General features: G+C 27.5%; 1 protein-coding gene across 2 annotated transcripts in view; it reads left to right on the forward strand.

The window, feature by feature from the left end:
• loh (thrombospondin type 1 domain containing lonely heart) overlaps positions 1-27,119 on the forward strand; it is a 270,439-nt gene that overhangs the window by 194,672 nt on the left and 48,648 nt on the right. The window contains exon 1 of one of the 2 annotated variants that reach the window (XM_075293525.1): positions 5,303-5,838. The exons of the other annotated variant lie outside the window; for it this stretch is intronic. The gene's annotated coding sequence lies outside the window, so the exon portion shown is untranslated. Of the gene's footprint in view, positions 1-5,302; positions 5,839-27,119 lie in introns of those variants that run through there. 2 annotated transcript variants of the gene reach the window in all.

The raw sequence follows: 27,119 nt of genomic DNA on the forward strand, positions 1-27,119 counted from the left end.
GAATTATGTACCGAGTTCCCATTTACGGACAACCCTCTACTTTCAATTTAAGAAGAAAAAAACGGACAAAAGGGAACCCTCCCCCCACCTTCGCTCCACTCCGACCTGATATCGGACTATCACGTATCCTATATTAATTTCGCAACTACTCAATGGTCCCTATAAATTCTATCGAAGTAAATCGACAAAGTTTATTTCAATTTTCCCCTTCCCCAACCAGATATCGAAAAATCATATACTAATTTAATTAAAAAATCATATACTAATTTAATCACCTCCTCCCACGTTCCCTTTAAATTTCAAGTAGATCGGCGATGTTTAAATTTTGCTCTATTGTTTTAAAGGGACGTCACTTTCCCCGATACAATATCGACAAACACTGTAGTGAATAGCACCCCTAACCTTCCCCGAAAATTCTTGAAACTTTCCTTCAAGTGTGGGGCAAGGAAGGTTGCCTATTCGTTCATAACCTTCCCCCACTGCCTATGTAAATTTCAAGAAAACTTAAGAATTGTTGTTATTTTTTTCCAGTTTTAGAGGAGGACCTCCTCCCCGACTAAATATCGAAAAGTGATGTAGCGTATCTTTTGTAAACGTCCCAGAAAATGTCAAGCAACTTATAAGCCTAAAAGGGCGGCCTCTCTTCCGTCCAAATATCACAAAATCAGGTATCAACTATTAATATCGTAACCTCTCCCCAGTCCTCTGTAAATTTCAAGTAACTCGGTAAAAGTTTAATTGTTTCTCTGTATGTACTTAAGAGAAGTGGATGTTTTTATTTTTATTAAAAAATCGAAAACCTGATATAAATTTCATAACCCATTTTTTCCGTAAAATTTCAGTCGGGGGAGTTTAGTTTTGTTTGTACATTAAAAAAAAATCGGGCAAAGGGGTGGTCCCCCTCCCCGCCCAAATATCGAAAAATAATGTAGCGGATTTTTGTCTAGATGCCAACCCCAACATTCAATGAAAATTTCAAGCAAATCGCATAATTTTGTTCCAAGTTTAAAAAAGTAGGGCAAGGGGGAGGTCCCCCTCCCCGTCCACATATGAAACCATCAGGTACACCATATTAATTCCATAACCTCACCGCATGTTCTCTGTAAATCCCAGATAATTTAGAGAATTTTAGTTTTTTCACTGTACTTTAAAAAAAGTCGAACAAAGGAGAGGTCCCCCTCCGCCACCAAATATCGAAATATAAAGTAGCGGATCTTTGTCTAGATACCAAATCCAACCTTCAATGAAAATTTCAAGCAAATCGGTCAACTTTGGTCCGATTTTCAAAAAGTCCGACAAAGGGGAGGTCCCCCTCCGCGACCAGGTGTCAAAAATGAGGTACCCTATTTTCACCACATGAACGCCTCCGACGATCTCTGAAAGTTTCAAGTAAATCGGTTCAGCCGTTACGGAGTCAACTCGGAACATACAAACAAACAAACAAACAAATAAACAAACATAGATTGAATTTTATATATATAGATTTTCTCAAAATGTTATTCCTATAGAAAATATTCTCAAAGTTTTCTTTATTGTTGATTTCGTTGATTTGTTTTCAGCTAAATTTCTTCATTTTTTTTTTTATAAAAAATTTTGTCAAAATTTTATTTCTATAGAAAATTTTGTCAACATTTTATTTCTATCGAAAATTTTGTCAACATTTTATTTCTATTGAAATTTTTGTCAAAATTTTATTTCTATCGAAAATTTTGTCAAAATTTTATTTCTATAGAAAATTTTGCCAAAATTTTATTTCTATAGAAAATTTTCTCAAAATTTTATTTCTATAGAAAAATTTGTCAACATTTTATTTCTATAGAAAATTTTGTCAAAATTTTATTTCTATAGAAAATTTTTTCAAAATTTTATTTCTATAGAAAATTTTGTCAAAATTTTATTTCTATAGAAAATTTTTTCAAAATTTTATAGAAAATTTTCTCAATTTTTGTTTCAATACAGAATTTTATCAAAACTTTATTTCTCTAAAAAGTTTTCTTTTTATAGACAATTTTGTCCAACATTTTATTTCTATAGAAAATTTTGCAATTATATAGAATATTTTCTCAAAATTTTATTTCTCTAAAAAGTTTTATTTTTATATACAATTTTTTCTATAGGAAATTGTATCAAAACTTTATTTCTATAGAAAATTTTGTCAAAATTTTATTCTATATAAAATATTGTCAAAATTTTATTTCTACAGAATTTTTTTTCAAAATTTTATTTCTGTAGAAAATTTTCTCAAAATTTTATTTCTATAGAAAATTTTCTCAAAATTTTATTTGTATAGAAATTTTTGTCCAAATTTAATTGTATAGAAAATTTTTCAAAATTTTCTTTCTATGGAATTTTTTTTCAAAATTTTATTTCTATAGAAAATTTTCTCAATTTTGGTTTCAATAGAAAATTTTGTCAAAATTTGATTTTAGAAATTATTACAACATTTATTCGAGCCTATTGGGCAGGAAGATTAAGGGGATTGACATCATTAAGTTACTGAAAAGAAAATGCCAGATACCCATCTCGCAAGCCTGACTATACATATATGTTTCAGTGTTGGCCACTACACATTTCCATAGTCTTTAGCGAGATCTGGCCGGGTGAGATGATCCAATTTGGTTCTTTTATATTAATTTCTTATGAAATTTACATACGAGAATCATTCTTCCCAAATTCAACCATTTTTCACCCTCACTGTGCATCATCTTTTCGTATAACTTTACAATCCCTTAATCTTATTTTTAGATTTCGATTTGTTATTACACTAATGTACCAACAAATCGATATATGTATAGTCGGGCTTGCGAGATGGGTATCTGGCATTTTCTTTTCAGTAACTTAATGATGTCAATTCCCTTAATCTTCCTGTCCAATAAGCTCGAATAAATATTGTAATAATTTCTAGTGTAAATGATTTGGACATTGAACCAGCCTGCATTGATATCAGGCTAACATAAAAAAAAATATTTCTCTAAAAAGTTTTATTTTGTTAGAAAATTTTGTCAAATTTTTAGTTCTATATAAAATTTTGTCAAAATTTTATTTCTATAGAAAATTTTCTCAAAATTTTATTTCTATAGAAAATTTTCTCAAAATTTTATGTCTATAGAAAATTTAATTTATGTTTATTTGTCTGTGGGTAAATTTTATTATTAGTTTTTTTTCGAAATCTTCTACAGCCCAATGTAATTTTCCTTATCCCAAGTATGTCCCAAAAAGTTAATGAACTAAACGTTGGTATACAGTTGAAAGATTGTACAAATAAATTCAATATAAAGCAGAAGAAAATTTTACATGGTTAAAATTGTCAATGTATAAAAATCACCATAGGATGGGGGGGTATATTAACTTTGTCATTCCGTTTGTAACATATCGAAATATTGCTCTAAGACCCCATAAAGTATATACTGGGTCGTGGTGAAATTCTGAGTCGATCTAAGCATGTCCGTCCGTCTGTTTGAATTCACACTAACTTCCGGACGAAACAAGCTATCGACTTGAAACTTGGCATAAGTAGTTGTTATTGATGTAAGTCGGATGGTCTTGCAAATGGGCCATATCGGACCACTTTTACGTGTAGCCCCCATATAAAGGGACCCTCAGATTTGGCTTGCGGAGCCGCACAGAGAAGCAAATTTCATCCGATCTTACTGAAATTTGGTACATGGTGTTGGTATATGGTCTCTAAAAACCATGCAAAAATTGGTTCACATCGGTCCATAATTATATATAGCCCCCATATAAACCGATCCCCAGATTTGGATTGCGGAGCCGCACATAGAAGCAAATTTCATCCGATCCGCCTGAAATTTGGTACATGATGTTGGTATATGGTCTCTAACAACCATGCAAAAATTGGTCCACATCGGTTCATAATGATTTAATATATACCACGTATGGACTTACATAAAATTTAGAAGACGGTACGCAATCCACGGTGGAGGGTACATAAGCTTCGGCCTGGCCGAACTTACGGCCGTATATACTTGTTTTAATTATTACCGATATTATTTTGATTTGAATTGGGGATTTTTGGGGACGAAAGCGATATAATTTGGGGAGAAGATTCGGAAAAATACTGGCAACACTGAGCTTGGGTTGCATACCAGGGATGGAAAATACAATTTTTAAGAAAGTACAAAAAAGGTATTTTTTGAGCGGAAAGGTACTTTTTACTAAATTTCAAAAAAAATTTCACTGGAAAATTATTGTCAAGAGACTAAATTTTAAAGAAAATAAAATTTTGACAAAATTTTCTATATAAATAAAATTTTGCAAAAATTTTCTATAGAAATAAAATTTTGCAAAAAAAAAAAAATCTGTAGAAAAAAAAATGTTGCAACATTTTTTCTATAGAAATAAAATTTTGCAAAAATTTCCTATAGAAATAAAATTTGTACAAAATTTTCAATTGAAATAAAATTTGACAAAATTTTCTATAAAAATAAAATTTTGCAAAAATTCTATATAGAAATAAAATTTTGACAACATTTTCTACCGAAATAAAAAATCGATAATATAGAATCGCATTCTTTTTTCGACTAAAACATTCTTGAAGTTCAATAAAATCCTGTTTTTGACTATGTCTTTTACAAAATCGAGATTTTCTTCCCACATGAACATGTCTGTTTTGCCATATTTGTAAAAGACTATTAGCAAATAAGGTTGGTAAAGACTTTCTCAAAATATTAAAATATTTTGTCAAAGCTATTGTACCATAAATCTGATATCGACTCAAAAATGTCTACACAAAAGGTACTAAATCATTCGCGCGGGTACTGCGGTACTGACCGGGGTGAAAAAGTATTGAAAAAAGTACTATAGTACTGCATTTTCCATCCCTATTGCATTCTTTTGATAGAATTCGTTGCATATTTTTAGGCAGCACATATATCCGCTTGAAAAGGTCATTAATTATAATGCGAGTTGGAATGAAATTTGATCATATCAGACCAATTTGTATATGTCAAAATCATCTAAAAGGAATAACTGATGATGGAAATTCCGTTTTCTGGACTCAGGAAATTTACATATGGTTCAGTGTCTGTTTTTATATGCATACCATTGCGAACTTTTGACTTTATTTTGACTTATTATTAGCTTTATCATTGATTTCAAACCACTGTGCAATGTCATATTGTGCGAATGCGTTGCGGCTAGCGTTCGATTATAAGATAGTTTTTTTTTTTCTACCTCCGGAGCATTCGCTCAATCGGCCGACCATATGCATATCCATATTTCTCACATTACAATAAAAGTACGCACTGCTAGCTAGAGCTAACACACATGATCACGGTCTGTTTTCAAAAAGCTGCTGACCGAGTAAGCGCGATGAATAGTTTTCTGAGGTTTTGCTAGTGGCGGCAGCAGAAGCAATAAGAGCGCGCAAAGTTTAAGTGAAATATTCTAAATTTTCAAAAATCAATATTGTTCGAAAGTTGTCAGCCACAAGACGTGTTGTGGTTTTCGGTTTATCGAATCAATAAAATTACAAAAAAAAAAAAAAATAACAAAATAAACACAGTCATCAGTGAATAAAAGCCCTATTTGATGTGAAAAAAAAAACAAAGAAAACCCTAGACAAGACAACAGCAACTGGTGTTGAGTGGCAGAGACCAAAAAAAAAAAAATAAAATAAAAAAAACAAACGAAGCCTTCGTATAGTGACCAAATTTGTGCCACCCAGTGTTACTAGAAGGGAGAGCCAATTTTTTTTGTGGTGTTGGTTAATTTGTCGTTACTTTTTTAAATTCAAATCGTTTATATTTTTTTTAATATAAAATTTATTGTAATTTTTTTATCATTGCTAATTTTGAAGTGCGTTTTTGCAACTATCGTGTAAGTACAAATTATCATTCAACGCCAATTGTTTAAGCGTTCATTGGCCTTTAAAACTTGGCCATTGCACAAAGTATGGAACCTCATTTTGATTTTTTTCCATTTTGTTTTAATTAAATTGATTTATGTCATTTGTTGTTTATCCGATTTGTGTTTAGTTTTTTTTTTTTTTATGGCAAATTATTTGCGGAACTATTGCTTTTGGCCTATGGCATAATCTTATCATGAAGGGGTGTCTAATTGAGTTTACATTATTTTCCATATTTCCATTTGATCTAATTTACATAGTTTTGTCTATAAGTGGCGTCGTTGTTTTTTATTTTTTATTTGTGATCGGTTTCATGACATCTCTATGGAATTCCTTTGATATCATTGTTTGAATTGACAACACAATGACAAATTGCTTGCTTCGAACAACAATAATGGCATAGTGACCCTATTTCACTTAACATTTGTCAAATTGTTCAAATTGCAATTAATTGCCAATTATGCGTAAAAGTAAAGAAATTTCACATATTTTGGTGATTTTTTTTTTTTGGTTATGACACATACCAAAGATATTTTGTGATATTTATTGTTAAATAATTCTAAAATATTTTCTAAATATACATACAATATGTTTAGAATAAAACAAAAAATATGTATAAAAAATCATAAAAAATATTTCGAATGGTTAGGCTTCTTAAAAAAAAAATTTAAAAACGTTTTTATAATTTTTGTTTATATTAAATTTTATTTTTTTTTGTATATGACATATTCCACAAATATTATGTGATATTTATTGTTAAATAATTCTAAAATATTTGATAAATATTATTATTTTAAAAATATGTTTAGAATAAAACAAAAAATAGGTATAAAAAATCATAAAAAATATTTCGAATGGTTAGACTTCTTAAAAAAATTTAAAAACGTTTTTATATATTTTGTTTAATATTAAGTTTTGTCTTTTTTTGTATACGACACATTCCAAAAATAATTTGGGATATTTATTATAAAATAATTCTCAAATATTTTATAAATATATATATTTTAAAAATATGTATAGTAAAATTTAAAAAGCAAAATATAAAAAAATTTTTATATTATATTTTGCCTTTTTTTGTATATGACACATCCCAAAACATTTTGTGATTTTTTTTGTTAAATAATTCTAAAATATTTTATAAATAAATATATTTAAAAAAATAGGTTTAAGATAAAATTTATAAAATAAAAAATATGTATAAAAAATCATAAAACCTACTTCAACCATTCGACATCTTAAAAAATTTGGAAAAGTCGATTTTACGATCCAGCAAAAAAATGGAAGTGCTTCTAAAGGCACAACTTTAAAAGCACTTCAAAAAATGTTCTCCCAAAGATGTTCTTTATTTTGACTACTCAGGAAGCTCTTTCACTCAAAAATAGTTTACTTGGATCCAAAGATTTTGACCTTCCCTTAAGGATTTTGGTATTGATTCCGAGCCAAAGATGAGGCTTCTTTAAAGTAAATAAATTTTTAGCGACATATCTGGCTTTAAATCTAGGACCAATAAAATTAAAATTAGGATACAGATCTCATTTATCAAATTTTCATTCTCTTTTCGCGGTTTATTAATAAAGGTATGTCCAAATGTCCGTTTAAAAATCCAAATTATAACGGATATTTCAAATTAAACAAACTTTTCCTAATTCCAATAAAAACTTTAAACAAAAGATGCTAAATCCTCAAAATAAGTCTTAGCCTATATTTGAAGCGTTTTTATCTTAAATCTAAAGTTGTAATATTTCAGTTAATTTAATGACAATTTTTTTAAATGAAAAATGTGTTTCTTTACTTTAGGGAAAATTAGCCTTAGTACAAAGACATGCGACTTTAAGGGAGGGACGCAAATTTACAAAATGTGTGTCCTAAATTTAATGAAAAAAATTTTTGAAACAAAGATTATAAACTTTATTTTAATTAAAATTTCATTATTTTAAAGAAATTTGTCCTTAATATTTTGAAAATTTCGCATCCTTAAATTTAATTTGCGTAATCTTTAATATCACGTAAATATTTTTTCAGTGTTTAATTCAATTTTTTGTAACTCACTTTTTTCATATTTTTCAAAGGAAATTTTAACTTTTTCTGTTTCAAATTGGTTTAAAACAGAATAAGGATTAATAAAATGGTACAAATTATTAAGATTTCTTCGAAAAAAAAAAAATGCAAAATCCATTCTTAAAAAATACCACTTTTTGAAAACATTTGATGTCAAACGTTTCGGACAAGCGGTACAATGCTTTAAAAATCATAAAAATTTATAAAAAATTATTTAATTGGCAAATTATTGAAATTTTTTTAATTTACATCCAAAACACTAAATTCGGATCACACCTTAACAAGTATTGCAAATTCAGTGCAACGGCATTTAAAATGGTGGACATCCGTCCTATGGCAAGCCCGTGTTAAATTCATCGTTTCTGCGCCAATTTTGCACCACTTCCGGATCCAAAAAGAACATATTTACAACTTTTTTGGGGACGCTTTTTTTGTATCATATTATATTTTGTCGTTTTTTTGCATATGACATATTCCAAAAATATTTTGTGATATTTATTGTTAAATAATTCTAAAATATTTTATTAATATATAGATATTTTAAAAATATGTTGGTAAAGGAAAAAAACATGTATAAAAAATCATAAAAAAATATTTCAACCATTCGAATTCTTAAAAAATGTTGAAAAATCGAGTGTACGACTTTTTAATTTTTTTTATATTATTATTTATATTATATAATATTATAATTTGTCTTGTTTTGTATATGATCATTCCAAAAATATTTTGTGATATTTATTATTAAAATATTTTATAAATATTTTATAAATATAAATATTTTAAAAATTGGTTTACAATAAAATTTATAAAACAAAAAATCTGTATAAAAAGCATAACAAATATTTAAACTATTCGACTTCTTAAAAAATGTTGAAAAATCGAGTTTATGACTTAATGGAAATATTATTCGAAAACGAAAAAAAAATTGAAAAATTGTACGTTTTGGCAATTTCCGAGAATTCTGCTTATATTATAAAAATTTAGAATAAAACTTATAAAAAACGTATAAAGTAGGGATTTTAAAAGAATCAAAAGTTGACTTTTAGAACCTTCGGTTTTTCAAAATTTGGAAATGTGAAATTTTTCCTCTCAGTAATGCTGAGTGTTCCAAAACTTCTCTTAGATGTTTCACCACATTTTGTAACTCCGTTGCGATTCGGAGATCCCCTGTCATTGAGTTAAACATGGAATCGGGTGCAAGGCCGTAGCCAGGATTTTAATTCGGGGGGGGGGTTCAACTTAAAAAAAAAAATATTCATATAATGTAGAAAATTTTATTTATGCATAGGTATGTATACAATATTTTTATAATATTAAATTGAGCCGACGGGCTTTTTGGGCAGCAAATAAATCAATGACTTCTTCAGTCGGCACATTTATTCGGCGATGAACCGACATTAATGCCAATCCATTGAGTATACTCTCGCTAGTCGAATTTCTAAGATACGTCTTTAATCTCATCATTGTTGAAAATGAACGTTCGGATGAGCACGTAGTAACTGCAGGGATGGAAAATGCAGTACTATAGTACTTTTTTCAATACTTTTTCAACCCGGTCAGTACCGTAGATTTAGAAAAAATAAAAAATAAGATTTAAATTAATATTGAATCTTTGGATTAAGAAAAGTTGACTTGGATATGAAGATGGATATTCCTTCAATGATTTTGTTTTTGATTCCGAGCCAAAGATAAGGCTTCTTTAAAATAAGGCATGTTTTTACGGAGCTAAACTGAAAAATATATGTACGTGATATTAAAGACCACGCAACCTAAATTTTAAAATATTAACGAAATTTCCACAATATTAAAGACTAATTTCTTTAATGTAATGAAATTTTAATTAAAATAAAGTGTACTATCATGACTTTAACAAAAAGTGTTATATGTAGGACACAAATTTTGGAAATTTGAGCCAAGGCAAAACTTCTTTAAAGTAAAGAAAAACATTTTTGATTTAAAGTAATCGTCCTTATCTTTTGAATCTTTGGTTGAAAGTTTTTTTTTCCTTTAATTAAAATCATATTTTTTTTACTTCGAAGTATCCGGTATAATTTTTATTATTAAATTGGCATCTGTTTGTACATGTATACCTCGAAGAGAATGAAAATTTGATAAATAAAATATTTATCCTAATTTTAATGTTATTGATCGTAGATTTAAAGCCAGATAGGTCACTAAAAATGTCTTTATTTTAAAGAAGCAGCATCTTTGGCGCGGAATCAATAACAAAATCCTTAGGGGAAGTTCAAAATCTTTGGATCCAAATAATTTTTTTTTAGTGTATCTAGCTTAAGATCTAGGCCATAGGCGTAGGAACGACTGTGGGGTGGGGACTTAGACCCCGCAGAAAAATTTTAGACCCCCACCCCCCAGAATTTGAAAACCTATTTACGAGTTTCCACTGTGGTGCAAAATCTGCGAAGAAGCGTTGAATTTAACGACGAACAAGTAATGAAAAGATTTAACTTTTTTTTTCGTATTTTATCAAATGATATCCGATCCAAAAGCTAAAATTTCAATGCTTAGTGGGATTTAGTACCTTTTGTGTAGACATTTTTGAATGATAGACATTTTTGAGTCGATATCAGATTTATGGTACAATAGCTTTGACAAAATATTTTAATATTTTGAGAAAGTCTTTATCAACCTTATTTGCTAATATTCTTTTACAAAAGAAAAACAGATATGTTCTGTGGGAAGAAAATCTTGATTTTGTAAAAGACATAGTCAAAAACAGGATTTTATTGAACTTCAAGAATGTTTTAGTCGAAAAAAGAATGCGATTCAATATTATCGATTTTTATTTCTATATAGAATTTTTGCAAAATTTTATTTTTATAGAAAATTTTGTCAAAATTGAAAATTTTGTAAAAATGTTATTTCTATAGGAAATTTTTGAAAAATTTTATTTCTATTAAAAAAATTTTGCAACATTTTTTTTGCAAAATTTTATTTCTTAGAAAATTTTTGCAAAATTTTATTTATATAGAAAATTTTGTAAAAATTTTATTTTCTTTAAAATTTAGTTTCGTGACAATAATCTTCCAGTGAAATTTTTGTTGAAATTTAGTAAAAAGTACCTTTCCGCCCAAAAAATACCTTTTTTGTACTTTCTTAAAAATTGTATTTTCCATCCCTGAGTAACTGGCAAAGTGACCAAAATTTTTAAAAGAATATGCACGTTTGGAAATATCACTTTATTGCACTCTCCAAGTGCTTCCATCGCTGAATTAGGCAGGTTCTTTTCGCAGGTTTTACGCCATTTCATTTACACATGTGTGTTTGGCTGTTTCGTTGTTGTTGCTATGGCCAAACAAACCCGCTTGTTCTGGGAAGCAGCGAATACCTAACTATATAGCTACTAATTTATAAACACCCCTACTTACGCTCCGCATTACACCCCATGTGTTTTAGCGGAGAGTTTAACGTGAACATGTCGCTGAATATAACCAATAGACTATTCTCTGCATTATCGATAACCACCAATTTGGTAGCTGAAAATTCACACATAATTTGTACACACTTCTCTACCCACTGAAAAGGATAGTGAAAAAATGCTAGCTAAATAAGCACTAATTGTGCTAGAATGATTTTTATAATTTTTTATTAAGCCAAATTTATATTTGGACTTTAACTAAATATGTTATTTAGTTTATAAGTAAAATAATTAAGTTATGACTATACAAACAACAAGGAATTATTTTAATATTCGTGGTAAGACGCATTTACTTTCAAATTGGCACTTCTTTTGTCGCTGCATTGTTAGGCGTATGTGTTGTTATGGAGGTCCAATCCTGCTAGAAAGTAAATAAACTGCACCTGAAATTTGAATATAAATATGAAATAAATATAGTTGCTATATAATAGAATTATTACTAATTTTTTACTTACATTTTTCTTTCGTTTTGATTACCCTATGAGAACTCCGTGTCCGACCAAACCATTTGCAACCCAGAGAACAACTAAACAAATTATGAGAAGTGGAATTTTTGTGACGTCTTCTAGCGGGACTTTGCTTATTTTTGTTCAGTAAACCAAACTTCACCTTACGATTATATCATATCTTTTTATGCATTACGCGTAACCACCGAAACTCTATTCCGATCATAAGTGTGTGTGTTTTTGTTTAGTTTTGCTAGAGACACTATTTTGTACATTACTTTTAGATACCAAAATTAAATGGTCCCTGGATTATATTTTTGAATTTCTCTCTCATTTATTTTCTGTGAGAGAGACAGCGTCTTTCTTATCGATTTCATGCTCAACTGGTAATGCCCAATATAATCTATCGATTATTTAACAGATTACTTTATGGTGCTGAATTGGATGTAATGGAAGGGTACATTATATACATACAGAAAACGGGTCTTTAGTACTTTTTGAACTCATTATTCTATACCATAATAACCTCCTGAACATTGGGAGTGCTTATATAGGTAGGGAAAATTCGACAATAGCTATTTGCCGAACAAGCGGGAAGCGAGTCATGTTCACAAAAAGAACCACAAACACACATAAAAAGCAGAAAGACATTTTCCAAAAATGAAATTTGTGGTGCGAGAACAAAAACAAATTTTTTTTACCGTCGTTTGACGGGCTTTTCAACTAGTATTCTATGATTTGTGCAAGTTTTATAGGTAAGCGTTTTTCAAAATAAAACCTCCAGCTTTTCTTCAACATCTTCGATAAGATTTTTCTATGCAGCTAAAAATATATATTTATTTATATAAAAATATTCATTCATTTCGGGGGGGTTTGATCCCCCTCATCCCCCCCCCCCCTGAATACGGCCTTGATCGGGTGGCACTCAGTGATAAGGGAGAAGTTTACTGTGGTATCAAAATAAAATATCGGGCAGCCACTATACATATCCTAAACTAAACTTCGAAAAATTCGAAATTTCGATGTTTTTAGAGTTTGAAAAAATTAAATTTTCAACTTTCACAAAATTTTAGGATTTGGGAAAATTGGTCTTACAAATTTTTGACTTTTTCAAAAAATTACTTTTCGACCTTTCGAAGTTCGACCAATAAAAAATTTGAAAAAATTGGCTTTTCGAGTATTTGATCTTTTCAAAATTTGGATAGTCGACTTATTGGGTTTCCACTTGTCAAAGTTTCCAGCCTTTCCACAATTTTTGGGAAATGTGGGAAAAACGACTTTTTGACCTTTTGAAATTTGGAAAACTCGTCCTATTATGAAGTTGAAAAAATGGCTTTCCAAGTATTTTTTTTTTTTTCAAAATTTGGAAAAGACGATTTTTTTGGTATTCCACTTGTTAAAAATTTGGAAAAGTCAACATTTTGATATTTATGTTAGATGTTTGTAAAAAACTTGACTTTTCGATTATTTGGTTTCCGTTGTTTGGGTTTCCACTTGTTCATAATTTGGAAAAGTCAACATTTTGAACTTTAGATGTTTGTAAAAAAGTTGACTTTTCGTTTGTTTATATTTTCCAAAATTAAATTAGAATATTGGTTTCTGGACCTTTGTGGGCTTTCAAAATTTAAGAAAAGTCCAGTTTTCGACATTTTTAGAGAAAATTCGACTATTCGAGTTTTTGACTTTTTCAACATTGGAAAATTTATTTTTTTTTTTAATTTTAAAAAATTGGCTTTTCTTTTTTTTTCGAATATTTCTAAATTTGGAAAGTGGAATTTCCGACATTTTCGCACTTTTAAAATGAGAAAAAGTCAAATTGTTAAGTTTTTAACTTTTTGAAAATTTTTAAGCTTTCGACTTTTTGAAAATTTGGAAATGTTGACTTTTCTATTAGTTGACTTTTTCAAAATTGCAATTGTAAAAACGTAGATTTTTTGATTCATTTTTAGTTTGAAGTTTCACCAATTACCGAAAAGTTTTTCAACGGTAATGTTGGTGACCTATCAGTAATGTTGGTGACATTTTTGAATGTATCAAAACTTCTCAAAATTAGTCTTAAGTTTTGAAAAATTAAAATTTTTGAAAAGACGATTTTCGAATTTTTAAGATTTAGAAAAGTCAACTTTTCGACATTTTTATACCCTCCACCATAGGATGGGGGGTATATTAACCTTGTCATTCCGTTTGTAACACATCGAAATATTGTTCTAAGACCCCATAAAGTATATATATTTTGGGTCGTGGTGAAATTCTGAGTCGATCTAAGCATGTCTTCCGTCCGTCCGTCTGTGGAAATTACGCTAACTTCGGAACGAAACAAGCTATCGACTTGAAACTTGGCACAAGCAGTAGTTATTGATGTAGGTCGGATGGTATTGCAAATGGGCCATATCGGTCCACTTTTACGTATAGCCCCCATATAAACGATTGCCCAGATTTGGCTTGCGGAGGCTCTAGAAGAAGCAAATTTCATCCGATCCGGTTGAAATTTGGTACGTGGTGTTTGTATATGGTATCTAATATTCACACTAATATTGGTCCACATCGGTCAATAATTATATATAGCCCCCATATAAACCGATCCCCAGATTTGGCTTGCGGAGCCTCAAAGGGAAGAAAATTTCATCCTGATCCGACTGAAATTTGGTACATGATGTTGGTATATGGTCTCTAACAACCATGCAAAAAGTGGTCTACATCGGTCCATAATTATGTATAGCCTCCCATTTCACCGATCCCCAGATTTGGCTTGCGGAGGCTCTAGGAGAAGCAAATTTCATCCCATCCGGTTAAAATTTGGTACATGATGTTGGTATATGGTCTCTAACAACCATGCAAAAAGTGGTCTACATCGGTCCATAATTATGTATAGCCGCCCATTTCACCGATCCCCAGATTTGGCTTGCGGAGGCTCTAGGAGAAGCAAATTTCATCCCATCCGGTTAAAATTTGGTACGTGGTGTTTGTATAGGGTATATAATATTCACGCTAAAATTGGTCTATATAGGTCCATAATTATATATAGCCCCCATATAAACCGATCCCCAGATTTGGCTTGCGGAGCCTCGAAGAGAAGAAAATTTTATCCGATCCGGCTGAAATTTGGTACATGATGTTGGTATATGGTCTCTAACAACCATGCAAAAAGTGGTCTACAACGGTCCATAATTATATAGCCCCCCATTTAACCGATCCCCAGAATTGGCTTGCGGAGCCTCTAAGAGAAGCAAATTTCATCCCATCTGGTTAAAATTTGGTACGTGGTGTTGGTATATGGTAGAGGTGTGCACGTGACACGAAAATGTCGTGACTCACGAAAATGACTCACGCGTGAGTCACGCTCATGGCAGCGGCGTGAGTGTGCGTGAGCGTGATTAACAAACCAAAATGACGTGCGTGAGCGTGAGTCACGAAAATATTATCTTCGTGAGTGTGCGTGAGTAAAGATGTACGCTCACGAAAATAATCCTGCTCACCAATATAAAACGCTTAAGAGTTAAATTCATTTAAAATTTTAGGGACACCTGGGATGTTAAGAGTGTAATAACGCTCTCGATTTTAATAATGCTCATGTTTTCAGACGCCTCGCTATGGTAAATTACTCAAAAAATTGTTCGTGAGTCACGACATTTTTCGTGAGTCACGGTATTTTTCGTGAGTCACGACATTTTCAGGCGTGAGTGTGCGTGAGTACAAATTTTCTTTTCGTGAGTGTGCGTGAGCGTAAGTCCTACCAAACAATATCGTGCGTGAGTGTGCGTGAGTAAGATTTTTCCGTCGTGAGTGTGCGTGAGCGTGAATAAAATATTACTCACGTGCACACCTCTAGTATATGGTCTCTAACAACCATGCAATAAGTGGTCCACATCGGTCCATAATTATATATAGCCCCCCATTTAACCGATCCGCTGATTTGGCTTGGGGAGCCTCAAACAGAAGCAAATTTCATCCGATCTTTAACAACCATGCCAGAATTGGTCCATATCGGTTCATAATTATATATAGTCCTCATATAAACCGACCTCCGGATTTGGCTTGCGGAGCCTCAAAGAGAAGCGAATATCATCCGATCCGGCTGAAATTTGGTACATGGTGTTGGTATATGGTATATAATAACCATGCAAAAAGTGGTCCATATCGGTTCATAATTATATATAGCCCCCATATAAACCGATTCTCAGACTTGACCTCCGGAGCCTCTTGAAGAAGCAAAATTCATCCGATCCGTTTGAAATTTGGTACCATTCGCTAATGTATGGCCGATAACAACCATGCCGAAATTGGTCCGTATCGATCAGTATTATATATAGCCCCCAAATAAACCGATCCCCAATCACAGAAAAATCACGATTGCCACTCGAGCCAAAAATAATCTACCAAAATTTTATTGTCAGTGAAAATTTTGTCGAAATTTTATATTCCAAATATCAATATATAATTCGAAATATAATTTCTATACAAAATTTTGTCAAAATTTTATTTCTGTAGAAAATTTTGTCAAAATTTTATTTCTATTAAAAATTTTGTCACAATTTTATTTCTATAGAAAACTTTGTCAACATTTTATCTCTCAAATATCAAAATATAACTCAAGATATAATTTCTATACGAAATTTTATTTATGTAGAAAATTTTGTCAACATTTTATTTCTATAGAAAAGTATAATTATCGCAAAAAAGTTCATATCGGTTCGTAATTATTTCTTCCCTATATATATCGGCCAAGAACTGAATATATACGTATTTAATCGACCTTTCTTTTGTCTACTATATATTACGCATGGACTAACTTACAATTTAGAAGATAATGTTAAGAAGTTTTAAAATGTCTGGCCATCGGCCGCAACCAAAGTAATTTAATTGTGAATGACCGTCTTTAGTAGAAGTTTCTACGCAATCCATGGTGGAGGGTACATAAGATTCGGCCTGGCCGAACTTCCAGCCGTATATACTTGTTATTTTTTTAAATTTTAAAAAGTTAGTTTTTCAAGTTTTCGGATATTTTAAAATTTGGAAAGTTTAAAAATGTGGAAACTTCTAAAAAAAATAATTTTTGTTGTGTGTTTTGGAAAAATCGTTTTTATTTTTTTTTTAGAAAAACCGATTCTTGGATTTTTAACTTTTTAAAAATTTCGAAAAGGTTTTAACTTTGTCAAAATTGCAAAAGTAATTATTTTTTAATTTAAGAAAATTGACGGTTTCAGTTTTTGCCTTTTTCAAAATTTAAAAAAATTGAGTTTTCTGCCGTTTGTCACTTTTAAAATATGATAAAGTTTAATTTTCAAATTTAAGATTTTTTTTGAAATTTTGGAAAAGTCAGTCTTTTTGAAATATGGAAAAATCTAATTTTTGGCATTTTGATATTTTTCAATTTTTGAAAATCCGACTTTTTGAAAATTAGAAAAAGTTGACTTATCGAGTTATCTTCTTATTCAAAATTTGATTTTGTTTAATCGACTTAGGAGAAGTCGTTTTTTTCTAAAATCGAGTTTTCTTTCTTTTTGTAATTTCTAATTCTAATTTTTCCAAATAGGAATTTTTCCTTTAGTTAATTACAGAAATTTAATTATGTCTTTAAATTAATGAACAATATTTTCTTAATTAACCATATCGATATATGTAAATGAGTTTTGTTTAGTTTTTTAAACTTAACGGACATTTTCATTCCTGGTGGTTACAATGGTTAAAAATGGTTAAAAATGGGTTTTTAGTTTTTTTAATTTTAATTTATTTTAATTGTTTTGTCTTGTGTTGTTTAGAAACGTATTAATGTTGCAACAATGTTTTGATACTGGCGAATAAGGTCATGCAATTTACACCAATTGACCAAAATTAGTTATATGGCCCATTATCGTAGCACTTGCCGCACTTCAACTGTCTGCTATTAATCCGACTCGAAGATATCAATTATGTTCTTGCTATTTATGGTAAAAATCGGTATAAATCGAAATTATATGCAATTCATTTTTTTTACAAAATCGATCAATCATAAAAGATTTTTTTGTAATAAAAAATTTTCATCAAAATCCATTTTAAACCAAAAATCTATTTATAATAATTGTTAAAAAAATATTGCAAAGTAAACTAAACCATAACAAAAGAGATCAAAAAGTAAAGAAAAAATTTAAAATAAAAAACATCGTCACCATAACCAAACTCTGTAATTAAAGCCTATAAATGAAGTTCACACTTTGGTTTTACAACCACAAAATCTATGGTCTATCCATTCGCTGCAGCTGCTTCTGCTGCTGGTGTCTTATAAACCGATCAACAAGCCCCAAAAATGGTAACAATTTTTTTTGAGATAGTAAAAAACTAAAAATTTAATTTATGAAGAAAAATATTGAATTTAATTTGTGGGGTGGTGCGAGGGATCATTGATCAATGACCAAACAGGAATTTTCTACCATCGGCCAAGCGTAAAAAAAGGTGCTAATTGGGATCATTAAAATTTATGGAAAAAAAATATCAAAATGTTGCAATCAAAATAATCAAAAACGAAAATCGAAATATGGAACAAGTGATCATAAAATAGATAAATTTGATATGACCAATTGATTTCGTTTTAACTAATTGTGTGGAAGATATTAAAATCTTTATTGCGGTGCTGGTTTTATTTTATCAACAAAGGAGAATCTTAAGTGAACCGCATAGTTATAGATTTTATTGAGATATTGAATATCTATAAAATCAAATGTATTTTATCAAATCAGTTTTTTAAAGAAATGCTACGAGGTTTATCATACCATTTGTGTTAGGTTAGGATAGGTTAGGTATAGTCAGGCCCATATTTTATGTTATTTTATTCAGTGTAGAACTTCTCCTTTATCAATGAGTTCTATATAAATTAAATTAAAAAAAAAATCCTATAAAAATTTCTATAGAAATAAAATTTTGAGAAAATTTTCTATAGAAGTGAAATATTGACAAAACTTTCTATTGAAATAAAATTTTGAGAAAATTTTCTATAGAAATTAAATTTTGACAAAAATTCCTATAGAAATGAAATTTTGACAAAATTTTCTGTAGCAATGAAATTTTGACAAAATTTCCTATAGAAATTAAATTTTGACAAAATTTCCTAGAGAAATGCAATTTTGACAAAATTTTCTATAGAAATGAAATTATGACAAAATATCCTATAGAAATGAAAGTTTGACAAAATTTCCTATAGAAATGAAATTATGACAAAATTTCCTATTGAAATCAAATTTACACAAAATTTCTTATAGGAATAAAATTTTGACAAAATTTCCTATAGAAATGAAATTTTGACAAAATTTCCTATAGAAATGAAATTTTGATAAAATTTCCTATAGAAATGATATTATGACAAAATATCCTATAGAAATGAAATTTTGACAAAATTTCCTATAGAAATGAAATTTTGACAAAATTTCCTATAGAAATGAAATTTCGACAAAATTTCCTATAGCAATGAAATTTTGACAAAATTTCCTATAGAAATGAAATTTTGACAAAATTTCCTATAGAAATTAAATGTTGACAAAATTTCCTATAGAAATGAAATTTTGACAAAATTTCCTATAGAAATGAAATTTTGACAAAATTTCCTAGAGAAATGCAATTTTGACAAAATTTTCTATAGAAATGAAATTATGACAAAATTTCCTATAGAAATGAAATTTTGACAAAATTTCCTATAGAAATGAAATTTCGACAAAATTTCCTATAGCAATGAAATTTTGACAAAATTTCCTATAGAAATGAAATTTTGACAAAATATCCTATAGAAATGAAGTTTTGACAAAATTTCCTATAGAAATGAAATTTTGACAACATTTCCTATATAAATGAAATTTTGACAAAATATCCTATAGAAATGAAATTTTGACAAAATTCTTATAGAAATGAAATTTTTGACAAAATTTTTACAAAATGTTCCAAAAAAATGAAATTTGACAAAATTTCCTATAGAAATTAAATTTTGACAAAATTTCCTATAAAAATGAAATTTTGACCAAATATCCTATAGAAATGAAATTTTGACAAAATTTTCTAGATAAATGAAATTTTGACAAAATTTCCCATAGAAATGAAATTTTGGCAAAATTTCCTATAGAAATGAAATTTTGACAAAATTTCCTGTAAAAATGAAATTTTGACAAAATTTCCTGTAAAAATGAAATTTTGACAAAATTTCCTATAGAAATGAAATTTTGACAAAATATCATATAGAAATGAAGTTTTGACAAAATTTCCTATATAAATGAAATTTTGACAAAATATCCTATAGAAATGAATTTTTGACAAAATTCTTATAGAAATGAAATTTTTGACAAAATTTTTACAAAATGTTCCAAAAAAATGAAATTTTAACAAAATTTCCTATAGAAATGAAATTTTGGCAAAATTTCCTATCGAAATGAAATTTTGACAATATTTCCTGTAAAAATGAAATTTTGACAAAATTTCCTATAGAAATGAAATTTTGACAAAATATCCTATAGAATTGAAGTTTTGACAAAATTTCCTATAGAAATGAAATTTTGACAAAATTTCCTATAGAAATGAAATTTTGACAAAATATCCTATAGAAATGAAGTTTTGACAAAATTTCCTATAGAAATGAAATTTTGACAAAATTTCCTATATAATTGAAATTTTGACAAAATATCCTACAGAAATGAAATTTTGACAAAATTCTTATAGAAATGAAATTTTTGACAAAATTTTTACAAAATGTTCCAAAAAAATGAAATTTTGACAAAATTTCCTATCGAAATGAAATTTTGACAAAATTTCCTATAGAAATGAAATTTTGACAAAATTTCCTATAGAAATGAAATTTTGACAAAATTTCCTATAGAAATGAAATTTTGAAAAAATTTCCTATAGAAATGAAATTTTAACAAAATTTCCTATAGAAATGAAATTTTGACAAAATTTCTTATAGAAATGAAATTTTGACAAAATTTTCTATAGAAATGAAATTTTGACAAAATTTCCTATAGAAAAGAAATTTTGACAAAATTTCCTATAGAAATGAAATTTTGACAAAATTTCCTATAGAAATGAAATTTGGACAAAATTTCCTATAGAAATGAAATTTGGACAAAATTTCCTACAGAAATAAAATTTTCACAAAATTTCCTATAGAAATGAAATTTGGACAAAATTTCCTATAGAAATAAAATTTTGACAAAATTTCCTATAGAAATGAAATTTTGACAAAATTTCCTATAGAAATGAAATTTTGACAAAATTTCCTATAGAAATGATATTTTGACAAAATTTCCTATAGAAATGAAATTTTGACAAAATTTCCTATAGAAATGATATTTTGACAAAATTTCCTAAAGAAATGATATTTTGACAAAATTTCCTAAAGAAATGAAATTTGACAAAATTTCCGATAGAAATGAAATTTTGACAAAATTTCCTATAGAAATGAAATTTTGACAAAATTTTATAAAGAAATGAAATTTTGACAAAATTTTATAAAGAAATGAAATTTTGACAAAATTTTATAAAGAAATGAAATTTTGACAAAATTTCCTATAGAAATGAATTTTTGACAAAATTTCCTATATAAATGAAATTTTGACAAAATATCCTATAGAAATGAAATTTTGACAAAATTCTTATAGAAATGAAATTTTTGACAAAATTTCCTATAGAAATGAAATTTTGACAAAATTTCCTATAGAAATGAAATTTTGACAAAATTTCCTATAGAAATGAAATTTTGTCAAAATTTTCTTTACAAATGAAATCTTGACAAAATTTCATATAGAAAAGAAATTTGGACAAAATTTCCTATAGAAATGAAATTTTGACAAAATTCTTATAGAAATGAAATTTTTGACAAAATTTTTACAAAATGTTTCAAAAAAATGAAATTTTGACAAAATTTCCTATAAAAATGAAATTTTTACAAAATTTCCTATAGAAATGAAATTTTGACAAAATTTCCTATAGAAAAGAAAAATTTTTTTATTATACTACTAATACTAAAATAAAGAGATTTTAATTAAACAATCTTAGCTTGTTTGTTTTGGGAATAAGGCCTCTCAGTGTAATATTTGCACCGAATAGAAGATTCCTCTCCCATTTTAATATATTCGGCCCACCTGACTGATACTAGCTTACTTATTTTTAATGGTGTTATTTAGAAAATGATTTGAATTTCATAAAATTATTTATGTGTTTTTCATTTCAAGAAATAAGCGATAATATGGAGCCAAAGTATTTAAAAACCGCAAAATCCATTAGAAATCAAAAGTCGTAAAATATTTTTTCTAGCATATAAAAATAGATGGATATTGTGTCGACTAATGTCTTGGCATATGAAATCAAATAGATTTGTAATATTTCCTCGTATTAAAAAACAAAAACCAACAGCATAGCACTAAAAATGTCATGGAATGAATTAAATCAACGACCATTACCTGCTGCAGTGGCCACCACCAAAAAGGTAATAAAATCAATAGACCATGATTATCAATGTAGCGCCAGGCGTGGGCCATCCAAGCACTCACTCAGCCAATTGACGTCGATCTTCACACCACAAATGGATGAACAAATTGAGAATTTGTTAAAGACCCTGGAATTAATGGACTGCACAAAGGCAAACGCAATAATCACTTTTGTTTTCTGTTGATGTATTTTTCCATAGAAAAAAGATCGTAAAATTTCATTTTCCAAAGTCACTGATTTTTGTTTATTCGGGGGAGGCAAATGAAAGGAAAAAAACAAAACAACTTAAAATAAGTGATTTTAAATAGCCATTAATACCCTAAACACAAATCTTATTAAAAGTGTATAAAATTTGTTTTATGCGGTATTTTAATTCAATGTAGAAATTTGTAAAAAAGTGTCATTGGTAGGTGTTTTGTTTGAATATGCATGTTGTTGTTAAATAGTCAAAAAAAGTACACTGAGAAAGAATAGCCATAAGCATAAAGATAGACGACGTATTTCTCTGACAAAGAGTTTAGTTCATTAAATTCTAAGGACAAGTGTTAGATGATCGAATGAAATCGGATAAAATTTGCTCCTTCAGGAGCTCCAGTTGCCACAGTTGGTCGAATTCTAGCAAAAATTGTAGATTTTTTATTGTTTGCTAGATTGGTAGAATTCGTGAAATTTTGAAAAATTTTCTATAGAAATAAATTTTTGGAAAAATTTCTGTAGAAATAAAATTTTGACAAAATTTTCAATGGAAATAAAATTTTGACAAAATGTTCTATAGAAATAAAAATTTGACAAAAAATTTCTATAGAAAATAAATTTTTACAAAATTTTCTACAAAAGTAAAAATTTGACAAAATTTTCTATAGAAATAAAATGTTGACAAAGTTTTCTATAGAAATAAAATTCTGACAAAATTTTCTACAGAAATAAAATTTTGACAAAAGTTTCTAAGAAAATCAAATGTTGAACAAATGTTCTATGGAAATAAAATTTTGACAAAATTTTTTATTGATATAAAATTTTGACAAATTTTTCTATAGAAAGAACGTTTCTATAGAAAACAAAATTTGACAAAATTTTCTATAAAAGTAAAATTTTGATAACGTTTTCTATAGAAATAAAATTTTGACAAAAGTTTCTAAGAAAATCAAATGTTGAGCAAATGTTCTATGAAAATAAAATTTTGACAAAATTTTCTATAAAAAGCAAATTTTGACAACGTTTTCTATAGAAATAAAATGTCGACAAAATTTTCTATAGAAATACAATTTTGACAAAATTTTGTATAGAAATAAAATTTTTAAAAAATTTTTTATAGAAATTAAATTTTGACAAATTTATATTTCCACAGAAAGAAAATTTTGACAAAAATTTCTATAAAAAACAAATTTTGACAAAATTTTCTATAGAAATAAAATTTTGACAAAATTTTCTATAGAAATAAAATTTTGACAAAATTTTCTATAGAAATAAAATTTTGACAAAATTTTCTATAGAAATAAAATGTTGACAAAAGTTTCTCAGAAAATCAAATGTTGAACAAGTGTGCTATGGAAATAAAATTTTGACAAATTTTTCTATAAAATTTTGACAAAATTTTCTATAGAAATAAAATTTTGACAAAATTTTCTATAGAAATAAAATTTTGATAAAATTTTCTATAGAAATAAAATTTTGACAAAATTTTCTATAGAAATAAAATGTTGACAAAAGTTTCTCAGAAAATCAAATGTTGAACAAGTGTGCTATGGAAATAAAATTTTGACAAATTTTTCTATAGAAAGGGCATTTCTATAGAAAACAAATTTTGACAAAATTTTCTATAGAAATAAAATGTTGACAAAGTTTTCGATAGAAAAAAAATGTTGACACAATTTTCTATAGAAATACAATTTTGACAAAATTTTCTATAGAAATAAAATGTTGACACAATTTTCTATAGAAATAAAATTTTGCCAATATTTTTTTATAGACATAAAATGTTGACAAAATTGTATAGAGCAATAAAATTTTGACAAAATTTTCTACAGAAACAAACAATTTTACAAAATTTTCTATAGAAATAAAATTTTAATAAAACTTTCTTCTACAGAAATAAAATTTTGGCAAAATTTTCTATAGAATTACAATTTTGAAAAGATTTACTATATAATTAAATTTTTGCCAAAATTTTATATAGAAATAAAATTTTGAGAAAATTTCTTTAGAAATAAAATTTTGATAAAAATCTAAAAAAATAAAATGTTGACAAAGTTCCTAAGAAAATAAAATGTTGAGCAAATGTTCTGTAGAAATAAAATGTTGACAAAAATTTTCCATAGAAATGAAATTTAGACAAATTTTTTCTATAGAAATTTTGACAAAACTTTCTATAGAAAACAAATGTTGCCAAAATTTTCTATAAAAGTAAAATTTTGACAAAATTTGCTATAAAAATTAATTTTCAAAAATTTGCTTAGAAATAAAATGTTGACAAAGTTTTCTATAGAAATTAAATAGATATAATTTTTCTATAGCAATTATATAGAAATAATTTTCTATAGAAATGATTGTTTCACAAATTTTTCTATAGAAATAAAATTTTGAGCAAATTTTCTATAGAAATAAAATTTTGAGAAAATTTTCTATAGAAATGAAATTTTGAGAAAATTTTGTATAGAAATAAAACTTTGACAAAATTTCCTATGGAAATAAAATTTGCACAAAATTTCCTATAGAAACAAAATTTACACAAAATTTTCTATAGAAATCAAATCTTCACAAAATTTTCTACACAAATATTATTTTTGAGAAAATTTTCTATAGAAATAACATTTTGAGAAAATTTTCTATAGAAATAAAGTTTTGACAAATTTTTCTATGGAAATAAAACTTTTGACAAAATTTTGTATAGAAACAAAATTTTGACAAAATTTTCTTAAGAATAGAATTGTGACAAAATTTTCTATAGAAATAAAAGGTTCAGACAATTTTCTATAGAAATAAAAATTTGCCAAAATTTTCTATAGATATAAAATGTTGACAAAATCGTATAGAGAAATAAAATTTTGACAAAATATTCTACAGAAAATTTTCTATATGGAAAATTTTCTATATGGAAATAAAGTTTTGACAAATTTTTCTATAGAAATAAAATTTTGACAAAATTTTCTATAGAAATACAATTTAGACAGAATTTTCTATAAAAATAAAATTTTTCCAAAATTATCTATAGAAATAAAAATTTGACAAAAATTTCTATAGGCATAAAGTGTTGACAAAATTTTCTAGAGATATAAAATTTTGGAAAAAATTGTCTAGAAAATAAAATTAGGCAAAATTTTCTATAGAAATAGAATTTTGACAAAACTTTCTATAGAAATAAAATGTTGACAAAATTTTCTATATAAGTAATTTTGCCAATATTTTCAATAGACATTAAATGTTGACAAAATGTTATAGAGAAATAAAATTTTGACAAAATTTTCTACAGCAACAAAGAATTTCATAAAATTTCCTATAGAAATAAAATTTTGACAAAATGTTCTATAGAAATAAAATTTTGACAACATTTTCTAAAGAATTTAAATTTTAACAAAAGTTTCTAAGAAAATCAAATGTTGAGCAAATGTTCTATAGAAATAAAATTTTGACAAAATTTTTTATAGAAATAAGATTTTGACAAATTTTTCTATAGAAAGAAAATTTTGACAAAAATTTCTATAGAAGACAAATTTTGATAAAATTTTCTAAAAAAATGAAATTTTGACAAAATTTTCTATAGAAACAAAATTTTGACAAATTTTTCTATAGAAAGAAAATTTTGACAAACATTTCTATTGAAAGAAAATTTTGACAAAAGTTTCTATAAAAGTCAAATTTTGACTAAATTTTCTGTAGAAATAAAATTTTGGCAAAATTTTCTCTAGAAATCAAATGTTGACAATGTTTTCTATAGAAATAATTTTTTTGACAAATTATTCTATTGAAATAAATTTTTGACGAAATTTTCTATAGAAATTAAATTTTGACAACATTTTCTATGGAAATAAAATTTTGATAAAATTTTCCATAGAAATAAAATTTTGACAAAATGTTCTATAGAAATGAAATTTTGAGACAATTTCCTATAGAAAAACTTTGACAAAAATTTCTATGGAAATAAAATGTTGACAAAATTTTCTATAGAAATTAATTTTCAAAAATTTTTCTGTAGAAATAAAATAACTGTTGACAAAATGGAAATAATGAAATAAAATATTGACAAAGAATTGGGTTTTATTTCTACCCTGTGCTAAATTTGAGAGTGATCGGAATCAAACTGCAATTGGTACTTTCCACACCAAAGTATATGAATAGCCAGACGGACGGACATCGCTAAATCTGCTAAATAGGTCAAAGTGAGACCCTATGTCAAATTTAAGGATGGTGATGGATCTGAACTTTGAGGTGTACTTTGCACAAGAAAAAAAAATATGAATAGGCAGTCGGATAGGCAGACATATTCTTACACTGCTAAATCTAAGATGACCGTTATTCTAAACGATTAGTCTCGGACTAGTCCTTCTTGATGTTACATACAAATGCACAAACCTATTATACCATGTACCATAGCAGCCGTGATTGAAGATCAATTGATTTTTTCTGAATTGAATTTTTTAATTGATTGGATACATTTTTTAATTGATTTACTTTTTTAAAGACTTTCCCAACAAGAAATTCATCGGAAGTGGAAAATGGGACAGAGGATCCTAGGATGTGTTTCAAACAAATATTTGTAGAGCATCTTTTTGCTGTGATATATATATATTTTTTTAGAGGACATGTAATGGTTTTCTATATAGTTCGTTTTTTATCAAATGCCATAAACTACGTAAAAAATTCCCAAAAAATTTCC

Source organism: Haematobia irritans, chromosome 2 (genome assembly GCF_050003625.1).
Source record: "Haematobia irritans isolate KBUSLIRL chromosome 2, ASM5000362v1, whole genome shotgun sequence".
Classification (NCBI taxonomy): domain Eukaryota; kingdom Metazoa; phylum Arthropoda; class Insecta; order Diptera; family Muscidae; genus Haematobia; species Haematobia irritans.